Source organism: Pleurodeles waltl, chromosome 1_2 (genome assembly GCF_031143425.1).
Source record: "Pleurodeles waltl isolate 20211129_DDA chromosome 1_2, aPleWal1.hap1.20221129, whole genome shotgun sequence".
In the NCBI taxonomy this organism is placed as follows: domain Eukaryota; kingdom Metazoa; phylum Chordata; class Amphibia; order Caudata; family Salamandridae; genus Pleurodeles; species Pleurodeles waltl.
The window spans coordinates 1,212,314,051-1,212,331,171 of NC_090437.1; the positions used below are offsets into that span (position 1 = coordinate 1,212,314,051).

General features: G+C 44.1%; 1 long non-coding RNA gene across 1 annotated transcript in view; it reads left to right on the top strand.

Annotated features, from left to right (window-relative positions):
- The window catches only part of LOC138296105 (uncharacterized), a 33,382-nt gene extending 17,024 nt beyond the window's left edge, over nt 1-16,358 (top strand). Inside the window, exons 2-3 of the long non-coding RNA XR_011203760.1 lie at nt 5,775-5,848; nt 14,780-16,358. This is a non-coding gene — a long non-coding RNA (uncharacterized lncRNA). The remainder of the gene's footprint in view (nt 1-5,774; nt 5,849-14,779) is intronic.
- The last annotated feature ends 763 nt before the right edge of the window (nt 16,359-17,121 follow it).

Below are 17,121 nucleotides of genomic sequence, written 5' to 3' on the forward strand. Positions count from 1 at the left end.
CACTTGCAAACATTTACGTTTTTAATGCATCAGGCCACCCGCTACAGAAGGCCAGCTTCTTCTTGAGCTATCTGTCCCTTCTCTTGATTCACAGTACATGGACTCCCTTCTTCCTTTTCAGCCTGAGATTATTCAAGATCATTATTAACCGATCAGGAACAGTTTTTTTAACAAAAAGTATGGGAACAGTTCTGTTAAAATTAAAATATCTTGGAAAAGTAATTACCATTAGATCCCATCCACGTCTGGTTCTCCACTTTCTATCTTCAGCTCAGCATTTAACAGAGTTCGCCACATGGATCATTTGTTTCCTGTTATGGTGCTGCAGAGACTGAAACTGTCTGGGTAACTTTTTCTGGCTTTGCCCGACACACACAGGCTGCTTGGTGGGTCGCTGCAGCATGCCCCGCCCCTGCCTGCCCTGGTAGAACAGGCTCCCAGGGCCCCCGCAGGGGAGTCATGCAAGAAAAGCAGAGGTACCAGCAGCATAGACACTACTACATAACTCTACACTTGTCCCTCGAGCACCATTGGGCAGAGGCGGCCACGAATACTGTGGCCTTGGCCTTTCAACACCCCCTCTTCTCTCAGGCTTGTCTCTGTGCAGTCAGGGAACAGACAGGTGAGCTTGGTAACAGTGAGACTGCCCTGGTCTGGGCTGTTAGGCTGCAACAGTGAATGACAACTGGTCAGCCCCACCTTGCTCCAAAAGCAGTGACTGAAGCAAAGCTTTGATAGGAAAACAAATGCTCAAAACATAATAATTTGCCTTGTCCCTGGGGTTTCTCTTGGAATAGCCGAGCATTTAGAATAGCCCATTCACATTGCAATTTGAATTTGCTGACTTTGAGAAAGAAATTCATCTAAAGAAAAGGTCCTGTATTTTAGTAGTGGATAATTAATACGTCCATACAGATATGTTTACTTTCTGTTGCTTATGGATCTAACTTTCAACAGGATGATCCTGCTCCCTGCTTTGTGTCTGTACTTAAATTTCCCCCTAATACACAGAAAGATAAAGCATTCAGCATATCTTTTGTATCAATGAACACAATTGTTTTAGACTTACACAGCTTTCGGTAGAGCCACGGTGCCTGAATTTTTCATTACATCAGGGAGGCTGGTGGAAAATTGCACTTTTTCCTCCCACTGAAGGTGGTGGGAGCAAATGTTCTGGTGATGCCTACAAACATTGTGAAAACATGTATGTCTATGCAACTTCTGTTTGTGCTGGCAGAAATGTAATTAGAACATCAGATGATGGGAGAATCACTTCCCTTCTAATTAGTGAGAATAATCTGGATTAGGCAGGGAGCTGAGAACCATATGGGTTGGACTTGTCCCATCATGATGTACAAGCTGTATGCTGCATCTGTGTTAAGTTTTCCTCTTATTGCAGTGACTAATGAAGCACCTTGCATTCTCAATAAGCCATCATGGAAGACGCAAGCAAAATATGGGCAATAAGATGAGCAGGCCCAGCACATGCACAAGCGCTGGGAAGCCCGGTGTCGGGTAGCCACGTGCTTAACAAATTCGGTAATAATAATAAAGCTGCCACAACAAAGCCAGTTGCCCTATCTGGCCCATAAGTTCAAGTTCTCCAAATAAAGTTTGTTGGGCGCATACAGATACACATAATGTGAAGTATATAAACTGTATATGTTCCTTTAATTTTTTATATCTTTAGCAACATACTGTTGCTAACATTAGATTATGAAGTCATTTCTTTTCTACACACTAAGACCAAACAGGCAAACATACCCATCGATGCTTATTAACAGAGTTTCATGTTTAATAAATGATCACGAGTCTATAAATTATCACAATTCCTGCCATCATTCATAACAGAGTTTTCTATTTAGTAAATTATCACAATTCCATGAATAATCACAGTTCCAGCCCGCACGTGTTTCGTTGCATGTCATACTGCTTTTTCAGGGCTGAAAATGAGAATGAATAAACTAAGGTTAAAACAAAAGTAAAAAATAAGTGAAAATTTGAAATCCATCAAATTACAGCCCCAAATAGGGCCACATTTACTAGGTTTTGGCATAGGACAGCACTGCAAGCCTTGTTGCTGAGCCGCCCTGCATCAAAACAAAAGGGCAGGAATGCACTGTATCTATAAGATACCGCACTTTCCTGTCCTTGTCCCCTGCACTGGCACAGAAATTGTTGCCTAGCGCCAATGCAGGCAGCCTTGCACCATTGTGCAAGGATGCCTGTGTTGCAGGGATGACTGTTTATGTGCAGGAATGGACACCCTCCTGAACATAAACAATCATTAATTGCATTTTCCTCTTTTTGCAACCCACATAGAAAGGGGAAAATAGAGAGAGATAATGTTATTTCTCCTGTTGTGTCACTTTAATGCCACCTCTGAGGTGGCATAGGAATCTGATGCATTCCCAGGTTTGGGAATGCATCAGATTCCATGGGTGTTCCGAGGTAACACCCACATCAACACCCATGGAATGCCCCTTTCACACAGTGCTATGCCTGGTAGGGGTCCATATTTACAAGGCCATGAAAAGCCACGCAAAGATAGGCAAAGATGCATTGTAATAAATTATTTTGAACCTGTCCCCTGTGTATGTCACTTAGTCATGGGTGACTATGTATCCTGCAGCCTCCAAGATGGGGTATGTAAAACCAAAGCTCTATCTAGGTCTATACCTACCAATGGCCCTAGAGGTTAGAACATGAGGCCCTTAAAGGCTTGTCCAGTGCATGTACTTTTAGCCTTGAAGGTGGGGAGACAAAGATGTAGTAAAGATTGCAGATGTAAGAGTGTGGTACAAAGTAGGATTGAACATTAAATTATGGGTTTTTTTACTCACAAGGAGAGACAACCTTCAGCGATCCAAAACATCAGTTCACGCTGCCATTAATGGGGGCCATCTCTTCCGAAACAAGTACTCATGGCTACCACCCTGTGATTGGCGGACTGTGTGTAGCTGATCCGCAACCACAATTTTTTTCTCCTAACACTTGTAATTCAATGCTGATTAACACAAGGCTGCTTTATAATACTTGGGGGCATATTTATACTCTCTTTGCGCCGAATGTGCGTCAAACTTTTTTACGCACAATCGGCGCAAACACTGCCCCATATTCATACTTTGACGTCCGACCCCACGGGCGTCAAAGTTCCACCATGTGCGTCATTTTTTGGAAGGGGGAACCAGCCTTGCGTATGGCCTCAAATCGACAGGAGTCCAGAGATTCATTTTATCCTATGTTTTTTTGGATGTAGGCTTTTGTGCAAAATATGTAGAGTGATATAGGGCCTGCTTTAGAACTTGACGGGTGGGTTACTCCTTCACAACGGTGACAGATCTCCTAGCTGCCAAAATCTAAATCACATTATATCGTAATCAGGCCCTTATTCTGCTTTCTCAGAAATTTCAGAAAAACTGCAATTTTTGAAGACTTAATACCTCAGTCTACCTATGTGTATTTTCAAGGATGTACATGCTGATTTGACATTTTGATATATTTTGTGTTTATAAGGTTAGTATAAATCAAACATAAAAGTGTAATTAAAATGAGAGGAAAGGAAAGACGGGATGTCTCGTCAGTGGAAAGGAGGAGAGTCACACAGCAGCGATGAGGTGAAGGTTGAAAACAGTGCACTGTTACAACAGCTCCCATCACTCTGACCCCCCCCCCCCCACCCCCACCTCGTTCAGTAATTATAGTTGTCAGCAGTGATGAAACACAAGAACAAGCATTTTCAATGCAACGGGTCTCGCATTTGCTCGAGTTAGAGCTATTAGCGTTGTAAAGAAATAAAAACGCAGCGCAATCACTCTATGTAAAATGCAGCGCAATCACGCTGTGTGGAAAATAAACAGATAAAGTAGTCCGGACCCCCAGGCTGAAAACATCGAGCTTCGCATGTTTTTAGTAGTTTACCGGTGCTGGCTAGGTGGGCTAAACAGCGGTATGCATGCCCTTCACAAATAAAAGCAAGCGGATTTTAAAAGGCAAGCTTATGAACCAATGTAAGTGACTGACGTGACATGGGCGTGGTTTGAAGCCCAAAGAGAGATTACAGAATGGACGGAGCGCTTTGCGCTCGCCCATAAAAATATAGGGCCTGATTACAACTTTGGAGGAGGTGTTAATCCGTCCCAAAAGTGACGGTAAAGTGACGGATATACCACCAGCCGTATTACGAGTCCATTATGTCCTATGGAACTCGTAATAGGGCTGGTGGTATATCCCTCAAATTTGGGACGGATTAACACCTCCTCCAAAGTTGTAATCAGGCCCATAATAGCTTTGTTACAAATCAGTTCATATTTCCCCTTTTAAAAATGTGAAAATGGGGAGTACAACTCTCCTTCCTGTCAGGAGTTTGGCGCCTGTATCACGTGTAGTCGGAGTAGACTATGAAAACAAGGAACTAACACAACCCCCCCCCACCCCCCCCCCCCACCCCCCCCCCACAGTAATCCGTCGGTCGGGCCATATATCAACGCGTCCGCCGGAAATAAGTCTGAACTGGTGCCAAGTGGACCCTGTCTCATGTTTCGTGAACGTAGACACACATTAAATGCATGTTCAAGCTCACTTTGTCTGGTGCTGTCAGGGGATATGAAACACATTGTGCGAGTCAGAAATTAGGAGAGGGCACACCATATTGTCCATTTCAAGAGACAATTTACATGGAAGGAGGGTGCTACACTTCAGTAGAAGGAATTAACACTAAGGCCTTTCAAGGGAGCTTTTCTTTTGGTGCCAAGTCAGAAGAGCTCTGGTTATACTACTTGTGCAAAGTAAGAAAAAAAATCTTCCGCTTTTGTTTTACATCAGTGCCATCTAGAGGTCATACTGACAATTACCGCTAAAGTGACTAATTCAGTGTATTTTTAACCTGGGGCGGCACCTCCTAGAAGTGCCTACAGTGGGTTCCAGAAGTGGGAGCACCATTTATGAAAAAAATAAGTAAATGTCGGAGCCCGGCGGTGCTGGCGAACTTCAGGGATGCCGTACCAAGGCTGCCTATAGCGAGCGATTCCACCTCACGCCCCTTCCGTGAACCACCATTATTTCTGTGCCCCTTTATCTCATTTAGGAGGCTCTTTTTCATCCGTGCTTTCTCTATGTCATTGTTTACCTGTCTTTTTTCCTAATTATATCCCGCGTTTTCTTACATTTCTTCTTTTGTTCTGGGGCAACATCTCTTGATGATAAATAAGTCTTGGTGTCCCAAAAATAAGTGTCGGTGGGCCCAACCTGCAAACACTGGCACTATTCAACACATTTAACACTATTCCAGATGTATATTTGTTGTGTGGTTTTTTTACATTTAAAAAGTCATGCACTTGCAGAGTTTTTTTGCAGAAATAAAACAATCATTTTTACCAAGAGACACTGAAAGAGTATCTCACAAGGAATTAAGAAGGTAAAATACTACAGAAATGTAAATAAGACCTAAAATATATATCCAATGGGCAGGAATAGGGTGGAGTGGGGATTAGGGAGCAGTCAATGCTCATTAAGGCAAATGTTGTTTTGAGTTTATTTTTTATTTTACAACTATTATTTCGCTAACGTTATTAAGAGAACATTTTGTTTGCCAGTAGAATTCTGTTTTTGGTCCTGGTCATATGGAGAGTAATATTTTAATTACTTACCGGTAATTTCATACTCTGAGTTCTTTCTTCCTAGACTTGTGGTGGGTTCTATCCAGACAGACCATCTATTGCCTTAACTCCTAAAAAAAAGTGTAGCATCTCATACACCCGCTGCTTGGTTTTTAGGAGGACCATCTATCCAGAAGGCATCCTGTCCCAACCAAAATGTAATGACTGAAAGGAAGCAGAATGGACTCTAGGTAAGGGAATTACCAGTAAGTCGTTAAACCCCCCCCCCCTTCTCCACCTTAATGTTGCATTCATGACAAATGAGAAACAACAATGCCAAGCAGGGCTGGTCCATATCCACAGAAATAAATTATTCACACAGACTCTCAAATGAGTTGTATGCAAGAATATCTTTAGCAAAACTATCTTCTGACTGAAACACTACCATAAATATCATTTACAAAAATGGCATTCCATTATGTGAATTTCTTCCATTATTAACCCGAAAAAGGCAACGTTAGATTTTTCATCCTTGGCGTGCTCTCCCTTAACTTTTTGCATCTGTTTCCCAGGTTGTTGATGTCTGCTGGACTCAGTTTTTTCTGTTTTTCTTACTCTGGGCACGTTACCACTGCTAACCAGTGATAAAGTGCAAGTGCTCCTATACACAATGTGTATGTAATTGGTTCAGCCATGATTGGCATATTTGATTTACTGGTAAGTCCCTAGTACAGTCACTAGAGCTGCCTAGGGCCTGTAAATCAAATGCTACTAGTGGGCTTGCAGCACTGGTTGTGCCACCTACATTAGCAGCTCTGTAATCATGTCTCACACCAGCCACTGCAGTGTCTGTGTGTGCAGTTTTAAACTGTAAATTTGACTTGGCAAGTGTACCCACTTGTCAGGCCTAAACCTTCCCTTTGCTTACATGTAAGACACCTCTAAGGTAGGCCCTATGTAGCCCCAAGGGCAGGGTGCAGTGTATGGTTAAGGTAGGACATATAGTAATGTGTTTTATATGTCCTGACAGTGAAATACTGCTAAATTCATTTGTCACTGTTGTAAGGCCTGTAAAACCAAAGCTCTATCTCATAGGTTAACATGGAGGCTACCTTTAAATATGATTAAAGTGTGGATTCCCTTTGGGAGCGGATAGATATGTGGAGTTTGGGGCCTCTGGGCTCACAATTTAAAAATACATCTTTTAGTGAAGTTGATTTTAAGATTGTGTGTTTGAAAATGCCACTTTTAGAAAGTGAGCATTTTCTTCCTTAACCATTTCTGTGACTCTGTGTTTGTGGATTCCCTGTCTGGGTCAGTTTGACAGTTGGGCTGGTTGCACCTCTCACTAGACAGTGACACAAAGGGAGCTGGGGTGTAGTCTGCATTTCCTGATGAGCCATCTGTGCTACGAGGGAGGGGAGGAGTGGTCACTCACACCTGAAAGGGCTGTGCTTGCCCTCACACAATGCAGTCTCCAACCCCTTGGTGTATGTGTCTGGGGCCTGGCCTGGGCAAGGCAGGATTTCACAAACAAGAGAGACTTTTCTTTGAAGTAAGCCTACTGCAAAGAGCAAAATTGGTATAAGAAGGGCACCCAAAACCACAGACTTTAGAACACTTCTGGAAACCAAGAGGAACCTCTTCCTGGGACCCTGAAAGGAGAAGCTGGCAGCCCAAGAGTGAGAAATCCACGCACCGACTGCCGTGCGGGGAAAAGATCGACGCAACTCTGATCTGCGGCTGAAAAATCAACGCTCTGCCGGCTTTGCTGCTGAAAATCGACACTCGCCTGCAACGCGACCGGAAAATCGATTCCCGCACCTGGGGAAACAACGTGCAGCATCGCTGACAGAGGCTGCTGAGATTGCAACCCGCGCTGCGTGGTTTTCAGATCATCGTGCAGCTGGATTTCTGACGCAAATATCGCTGGATGTGTAAAAACAACACAAGGCTTGCCCGGACCCGAGAGTGCTGACCAGATTGAAGCATCGCTCTCCTGCGGAGAGAAGAAACGACGCACGCCGACCCGACTGACGGAGAAACGATGCAAGGTCTCGCATGTGAGTGATATTGACGCATCGCAGGCCCTTTTTGATGCACATTCGCTCGTGCAGGGTTATTTTTGACGCACCCAGGTAAATTTCCACGTTAACAGCATTAGCGTTGTGTTTAGAACTACATGAAGACTCTTTTTGCTTTTTAATTGATAACTTGACTTGTGTATTGTGGATTTTTGTCGTTTTGGTCTTGTTTTGTTTAGATAAATATTTTCTGTTTTTCTAAACCTGTGTTGTGTCATTTTGTAGTGTTTTCATTAAGTTACTGTGTGTGTTGGTATAAATACTTTACACCTAGCACTCTGAAGTTAAGCCTGCCTGCTCGTGCAAAGCTACCAAGGGGGTGAGCGGGGGTCAGCTGAGGGTGATTCTCTTTTACCCTGACTAGAGTGAGGGTCCTTGCTTGGATGGGGGTAACCTGACTGCCAACCAAAGACCCAATTTCTAACAGGCAATATTTTTGTAAACTATGTATAGGACACCGAAGGTCTGTCAAACAATATTTTGGTTTATAATATTCTTAGACCATACTCTCTAATGATACACCACCCATGTAGACATTTATTCCAAAACCAATTCTCCTTATGGAAATTCGGAATATTTATTTACATGGCTGCAGAGAGAACACATAACCAAAATCAGCTGATTCTGTTCCCTTGTCCTGTAAACGGTAATGATTGACAAAAGTAGATAGAGCTCCCCAAGAAGAAACGCTACAAATCCCAGTCACAGAAGCTCATTGAAACTCAGCCCTTGACCAGCAATCCCTCTTGTTGAATGTCCTTGTTCTTCCCATACAACAGGAAATATTTTGAACGTCACAGGCCATGGAAATGGGACAGGGAATCCAACAACTTAATGTAGGAATGGAAGGTTGTACACTTTGACGAGCAGGACCAAAGCTCACAAATTAGGAATCTGAACTGAGAAAGGATGCAACTCTTTTTTAGAGAAACCAAAACAGATCTTCAAACATCCAGAACATTGAAAACACCTCTGGTGAAGAAGATTCAGGCATAAACACACTCCATATAACATCTTCTTCAATCTGAAAGGATGAAGCAGCTTTAGGAAACTAAATTTTAATCTCAGCATTAGTCTGTCTGTAAACATTCTCAAAAAGTGCGGTCTGCTACACAGAGATCTCTAATTTCCTGGCAGAAGTGATAGCTGCCAAGAGAAAAAGAACCTTTAAGGTAAACAATTCCAGATCCATCACATCTAAAGGTTTCAAAGTAATAAATTGTAATGCTTACAACTCAGCAATTAGGTCCCACTAGGAACCATGATCCTTGACAAATGGAAACACACTGAAGTCAACCCCTCCTCAAGAAACCATGCACCAGCCCCAACAAACTCAATAAATTCCATCCCATCTCCCTGCTCTCCGTTCCTGCCAAGGTCCTCAAGAAAGCAATCAACCACCAACTGACAGAGCACCTGGAGAACAGCAATCTTCTGGACATCTCCCACTCGGAATTTTACACCAACAACAGGACGGAAAACACTCTCATCGCTGCCACCAACGACATCAGAGTCTTCCTTGACTGAGGAGAAAGGGCAGCCCTGATCCTCCTCAGCATTCAACACCATATCCCACCACACCATTATGAAAAAGCTCCACCACACCGGAATTCAAGAAGATGCCCTCAGATGGATCGCCTCCTTTCTCACCAGGAGAACACAGAGAATTCGCCTTCCTCCCTTCACCCCCAAACACAGGTGCATCATCTGCGGTATCCATCATGGCTCATCCCTCAGCATTAGCACCCACCCTGTTCAACACCTACATAACACCTCCCGGACCAACATCATCAGAACCCATGGACGAAACATAATTTCCTAAGGCGACAACACCTAACTCATCCTCTTGCTGTCAGAAAAGCCCTCCACTACGAGGTCCTACTTCCACAGGTGCATTATGAGCATCGCCAACTGGATGAAAAACGAGCGTGACCAAGATAATAAATGGTGGACAGCACTCAGTGACGCTGTGCGCGAGAGGAACCATAGTCTGTTCTGGTCCCTGGCAGTGCGAGGCCCAGAAACCAGTGGTTTGGACATCACAACCAATATTGCCCCGAGAGACTGGGTAGTTCACTTTAGCAGCATGTACTCTCCTGATCATAATAGCCCCATCCCTGTTTGCACGGGACCCCACCTAAATCACCCATTAGCACCCACCACCGCAGCACCCCTGTTGTTTTCCCAAAGTGACATAACCTATTCTCTAAGCACCTTAAAACGCGGCAGGGCCCCTAGATCAGACTGCGTCCCAGCAGACCTGTTCTCAACAGACCTAGCATCTTGGTCAAGATACCTCACCATTATAGCTAACGCAATAGCATCTGGGGCATCAATTCCCGAGTCTTGGAAAGCGGCTATTGTTATTCCAATCTTTAAAAAGGGCGACAGATCACTTCCTTGCAACTATAGACCTATTAGCCTAATCAACTGTGTCCAAAAAGTCTTCTGCCACTGCCTCCTAGGAAAGATCGAAGAATGGATGACTGAACGCGATATCCTTAGCCCCCTCCAAGCCGGTTTCCGGAAGAAAATTTCCACCACTGATCAAGCCCTCAGATTCCTATTATTATATTGGAAAACAGTGTTCATTGGTAAAGGCAGCCTTTATGTAGCTTTTGTGGACCTCAAATCTGCTTTTGACCTAGTACCTCGCAACAAACTATGGGACACTCTCTTTTGGCTGGGAATCCCGGAGCACATTCTTGCCATTTTGATACGACTCCACGAGGACAACTACGCACAAGTCAGGTGGGGCGACAAGGGCGAATTAACTGATAGAATCCACGTTTCCCGGGGTGTTCGGCAAGGGTGCGTACTTGCCCCGACCCTCTTTTCCCTGTATATCAATGAAATCGTCCCCTCCCTCCTCATACTGCAGGCTGACGCACCTTCACTCGGCACACAAAAAATCCCAGTCTTACTCTTTGCCGATGACACTCTTCTGATATCCAAGACCCCTAGTGGTCTAAGGAAACTCCTTGCGTGCTTCGAGCATTTCTGCTCATCACAGGGACTCAAAATCAACGCCTCGAAAACAAAACTAATGACCCTCAATCCCCACAGATCTTTTAAAGGGAAGTTTACTTTAGAGGGCTCCACACTTCAGAAGGTGGGCATTTTTAGCTACCTGGGCATAACATTCACTGACAACATGTCTTGGAAGCCACACATGGGAAAACAAGCCCTAAAACTAAAACTAAAACAAACAACAGGGGTACTACTAAAAAAATTTCACCTCTCATACACAAAACCAATTCGCCCAGCATTACAGTTATACGAAGCCCAGGCCGTTTCCTCAGCGCTTTACGGGGCTGAACTATGGGGCTATACCAAAACCCAAGACTTAACCACAGCTGAAAACAACTTCCTAAGAAACCTTGTGTCCCTTCCGCTAAGCACCCCACTGTTCCCCCTTTTCAAGGATCTCGGTATCAAACGCATTGGACACAAAGCCCGCCTGCGACCTCTGCTGTACTGGCGGCGTCTCTGGATCACTGCGGAGCTCGACATCTTCACTGAAGATCTACAGGTCATCCTAAAAGCCGACCATCTTCACAGAATCCCCTGGCTACGATGCATCAAGGGTTCACTGTACTCACTTGGGCTCGATGATCTCTGGAACTCACCAGCCACGTCAGTCTTCCCCTCGAAAAGCGAACTAAAGAAACTATACTGGCAAATGTCAAATTACGAAGACACAAGGGCTGCACTCCACGCTACACTATCTTGTGACTTTGCCAATCTAAAAGAGTCATGCAAGTACAAAGCTTTTTGGGACCTAATCACGGCGCCAAGGGAAAGGAAACTGTACTTCCAGTTCCGCATTGGAACACTCCCATTAAGACTTCTCACCAGTAGCTGGTCACACAATGAATCAACCGTATGCCCAGCTTGCAAAGCCCCCGTCGAGAATCTCCCTCACTTCCTTTTTGCCTGCCCCGCGTACACCGCCCCCCGTAGGAAATGGCTGGCCCCGGCATGCAGACTACTGGGAGTCCACAGCTCTGCGCTAGCCCTGCGAATCCTCAGATCAGACACTAGGCCAACGCTAGTGATCGCCGTCGCCAAATTCCTCGGAGCTAGTTGGCTTGTTAGAGGGAAAACCCTTCTGGATAAAGACTCCAAATAAGACTGTCCCATCGTCCTGTGCAGCACATTTTATTCCATTTTTATTCCATTTTATTCCATTTTTATTCCACTTTTTTCCATTTTCTCTTATCTTTTACTCCCTTTTATCATTATATTTACTTGTAATTATCATTATGTGTATTTATTTGTATTTATTACTGCTTTTGCTTTTTTGGCTCTTGTAGCCGCAATAAAGCTCCTTTGAATTGAATTGATCTTTGGGAAAACACCTCCCTGTGGAATGACTCCTGGTGTCTCTGGAATCACAATTTAAAATCCTAATTTATGGTGAAGGCGGATTTTAAATTACAATTCTGGAAAGGCCACTTTTATAAATTTAGCATTTTCTTGCCTTAGCCATTTGATGTATGCAGCCTGTCTCTGGTCACATGACTGGGAGTACGTGGCAATTGGGTTTTGTGTATTTCTCCCAGACAGCCACACACAATGGGTGCTTAGGTGTGACCAGATGAGCCATCACTGGCAGATGGGAGGGAGGAGCCAGATACAGCGTCACTTTTACCTTAATAGGCTGTGTCCTGTCTCCACACAAAGGGAATATCGACCCTGCATTGTCACTCCAGACAGCTTGGAGTCATTACAGAGGATGCAGGATTTCCTTGCACTTCAAAACCACTGCCTCAAAGTTTCTCCCACTTTCCAGAACCAAGGCACTAGGATATAAATACTGAACCTCAGCCCCCACCACTTTGTCACACTTCTGAACCTGTATATACTTGGCCAGGAAGAAGGACTGCTGTGCTGCTGAAGGACTGCCACTCTGCTGGACTGCACTCTGCTGGACTCCTGCTATGCTGTGCTCAAGCCTCAGGGACATAACAGATTTCCAACAACCTTGCATGCAATCCTGAACTCTGCCATCTGTGAGTTTTCCCTGGCAAGTGGTGACACCCCTGTCCTGGAGCCTTGGAAGTGGGCCTAAGGTGCTCTGCCTGCTTGTGTATCCAGCAGAACAGACCCATCTTGTCGGCTGTGCAGCGAGCAGAATCGACACGCCGCTGCCGCTGCATAGACCGGTCACAAAGACTTGCATTGCTGCCACAACCCACATCACCTTTGGAACTGCTGGTGCGCAATGCTTCCCCAGAGCAGGTCCTCGCATCTCCCATCGATGCAGCTTCTACAACAATCCCGGACTTTGAATTGCAACTTTTTGAAAGCGATGCATTGCCCCGACTACACATCGCAGCCCATACACCAGACTTCACTTCACAAGTCACATTGATTGAATCCTCACTGTCGACGCAACAGGACCTCTCATCGCAGCCTCACCTCACTTTTTGTTCAGCAGGCCTAACTTGGTCCCACTAGCCGGCAGGTGCTCGATCACAGTCAGCCAAGCTTGTGACTTTGACCCAGCCTGGTGTGTCCAGATATCCACAGTTGTCACTTGACACCTTTTGGTGCTATTTTTACCTGAATCTTTAAAATGCAGTGTCTACAGTTCTACTAATTGGGTTTTTGTCCTTTTGGTCTTGCTTTTATTAAAAATGACTCTACTCTTATTCTATATCTGTTCTTGGCTCCTTTTGTGGTGTCATTACTATATTGCTTTTTCAAGTGTTGCACAAATACTTTACACATTGCCTCTAATTAGGCCTGACATTTCTGTACCAAGCTACCAGGGGGTTGAGCACAGGTTAATTCAGGGTTTGCTTCTGCCTTACCCGTACAAAGATTGTGGTTGCTGTTTGACCAAGGCTTAATTCCCAGTCAACCAACAGCCCAATTTCTTACTATATCCATATGTGAAGATGATGTTCCCTTAACCATGAAGAGTAATACGTACTTCAAGTCCCTAAATGATTTTCTGACTAATTGAGCTAATTGCTCCCTACACAGTTTATTGTCAAATAAAATGAATCTTTAATAAATAATTTTTTTCTGTAGCTCCCACCTTCTGCAGCTCATGCAGGCATGCATTTCGCCACATGAGGTATCTAAAGGGAAACTAGCTTGTTGCTCCATTTGCCCACCCACGCTCACAAAGCACTGCACAACACCGGACCAGAATACCTCAACAGACGACTCTCCTTCTAAACCCCGACCCGGCATCTCAGCTCCGCCAACCTCGCCCTTGCAACCACCCCATACATCTGCAGAACTACAACCGGCAGTAGATCATTCTCACACCTCGCAGCCAAAACGTGGAACACTCTTCCCACCCACCTGTGCCAGACCAAAGACCTCCTTACTGTCAGGAAACTTCTCCAGGCCTGGCTGTTCGAGTAGTAGCAGCACCTCCTCCCCTCACCCTCTCCCCCCTCACCTCCTCAGCGCCTTGCGACCCTCACAGGTGAGTACTGTGCTTTACAAATCCCTGATTGATTGATTGATTGATTGATTGATACCAGCAATACAATCTTTTCCTTCCTGCATTGTTCATGCTAGGTTATAAAAACCCTTTTTCAAAAGACTGATCAATGTATATGGCAATCGTTTCTGTCCCTTAAGCCTTATTTCCAGCAAATGCCTTTTTAAGAACACACTCTATTTGTTTATCCATTGCACCTTTTTGTCTATATTCTTCTGGATTGACTGAAGTACGGTGGATCACGGTTGCTTGCATTGAGTCAATGTTAGGGCACATGGTAATACTGCTTCAGCAGTTTCTAGCACCTACATCTACTGTACAAATGTTCAAATAGATGATCCAATTCTCACCATTACCGTCTGATGAAAGCCTATATATCTTGTTATGTAAAGGCAGCATCTGACTGGAAGAATTATGAAACTGAGTAAAACAAAGTTTGCAAGTGATCTGGCTCTAACTCAGTCATTGAATGTGATTCAAAAAGATGTTCAAAACTTCAGATCAAAATGTTTTCTGGCACTGGAGGGGCCTGCCTCTTCTGGATACAAGGAGCTGGATGGGAAAGATTCAGACAGATGACTCTAAATTCCTGGAATTAAAATGTTTTTTTTTCTTCTGTTTTGCTCTTTCAGCATCCAGTACCACGGGTATCCCCTCTTCAATGAGCTACTGAACCTAGAAGGTCAATTCTGCCCGCAAAATGTCTTTTGAGAAAAGTCTCAGGACAGGAAAGATGCCTTGGTGTGCCCCTACTGTGACTACCAACCTCCATATCTGAAGACCACGCCGCGTACACATTATAAACCAGCTGCATCAACTACGAGGCTGTCAACACCAACACTCTGCCACACTTTTCAGCCAAGATCAGGACTCTGATAACAAGTAGTAGTATGATCTCAAAGGAAAAAGGAATTGGAAGAAAGAGAAGACACAATACCAAGCACACCTGTTTGGAACTCTCCTGAAGTTCAAACCAGGCAGATCACATCACTCCTACATTTCTGAAATATGCTGAAAACACATCTCTTTAAGCAGGCCCTTGTCGCTTCATAATCCCCTCTCGACTTGTCCCCTGACTCCCCTGACACTTAGCTTCCTCATCCCATTCTCTTCACCCCTCTGTGCCCAGCGAGAACCCCCATACCACCTTCTGCCTGCTAACACTGTCCCTTCGTTCTCTTTATCTGCTTGTAATGTAAACCTGCCCTTCTCTATAGTGCTGGATTGTTATAGGGGTAGGTTTGTATTACAATATTACACTTGTAATGTAAACCTGCTCTTTGTAATGCTTCTCTGCTTTATAGCAAGGTTCATACTACAATACAGTAGCTTTCAGGTACACTTGCTTTTCTTTGCGGTACTTGGTTGTTATATGGGTAAGAATGCATTTAATGTAACACTTGGAATGCAATCCCGCTCTTCTCTGTAGTGCTTGTTTGTTATGTGGGTAGGACTGTATTACAATGTAACGCTTGTAATGCAATCCCGCTCTTCTCTGTAGTGCTTGTTTGTTATATGTGTAGGACTGTATTCAATGTAACACTTCTAATGCAATCCCTCTCTTCTCTGTAGTGCTTGTTTGTTATATGTGTAGGACTGTATTCAATGTAACACTTCTAATGCAATCCCGCTCTTCTCTGTAGTGCTTGTTTGTTATGTGGGTAGGACTGTATTCAATGTAACAGTTGTAATGCAATCCCGCTCTTCTCTGTAGTGCTTGTTTGTTATGTGGGTAGGACTGTATTACAATGTAACGCTTGTAATGCAAACCTGCTCTCCTCTGTAGTGCTTGTTTGTTATATGTGTAGGACTGTATTCAATGTAACACTTGTAATGCAATCCTGCTCTTCCTGCAATCCTGCTCTGGGTAGGACTGTATTATAGTGTAACACGTGTTATGTAAACCTGCTCTCCTGTCTAGTACTTGTTTGTGATATGGGTAGGTCTGTATTACAGTCTAACACGTGTAATGTAAACCTGCCCTTCTCTATAGTGCTTGTTTGTTATATGGGTAGGTTTGTATTACAATGTAACGTTTGTAATGAAAATCCGCTCTCCTCTGTAGCGCTTATTTGTTATATGGGTAGGTCTGTATTACCTTTACGATATAATACTAGTGCTGGAAACCTGCTCTTTATAGCGCTTCTCTGCTTTATTGTCAAGTTCACATTACAATACAGTACTTTTATGGTAAACCTGCTCTGCTCTCCTGTCTAGTGCTCTTTGTTAAATGTGTAAGCTAGTATTGCCATATAATACTTGTGATTTGAACCTGTTCTCCTCTGTAGTGCCCCTTTACTTCATAAAGCCAGTGTACAAGTTCATTGATGCACTCACTCCTAACTTTAAACTTACGATGTGGAAAATCTGCCATTCTGGTCGTTTTTCTGTTGTTCCAAGTGCAATGCACTTAGAAAGTTTGAAAAACAGTTTGTAAAACAGTTTGTCCCGCCTACAAACACGAATACATATCTTTGCGCACATAAGGTTCACGTGGATGTGCAAAATATGTTTGTGACGCGAGCTCTGCGTCATAAGCGTAAATCGTGGCTGTAGATCGTCGCGTCCTTGCCAACAAGCAGGGTATCCTATCCCTGGCAATGTGTGTAATATCCTTTATCCTTGCCTCGCGTGCACTCGATAAACGTGTAACCTCACGCGGACACCGTGAGCGCGGAGTGTGGAGTTTACTGGAAGCTCTGGGCGCTTCATAAGAATCGGAGATGCTATCACTGGAGGAATTATCCATGAGTATTTTATTTCCAGTTTCAAAACTCCTGCAAATTCAGCATAAAAACAACATCCTGCACCGTTGACTGTAGCTGGACGTAACGTTGTCATCACTCGGACTATAACTGCGTCATGGTTGATTATTCAAAATGATGGATTAGTCAGGAAAATATGTCAAATATCTGCCAACAAAGGGCACGAAATTATCGGAAGGCTTTCCAAGTGCTTAGCGTAAACCTAAAAC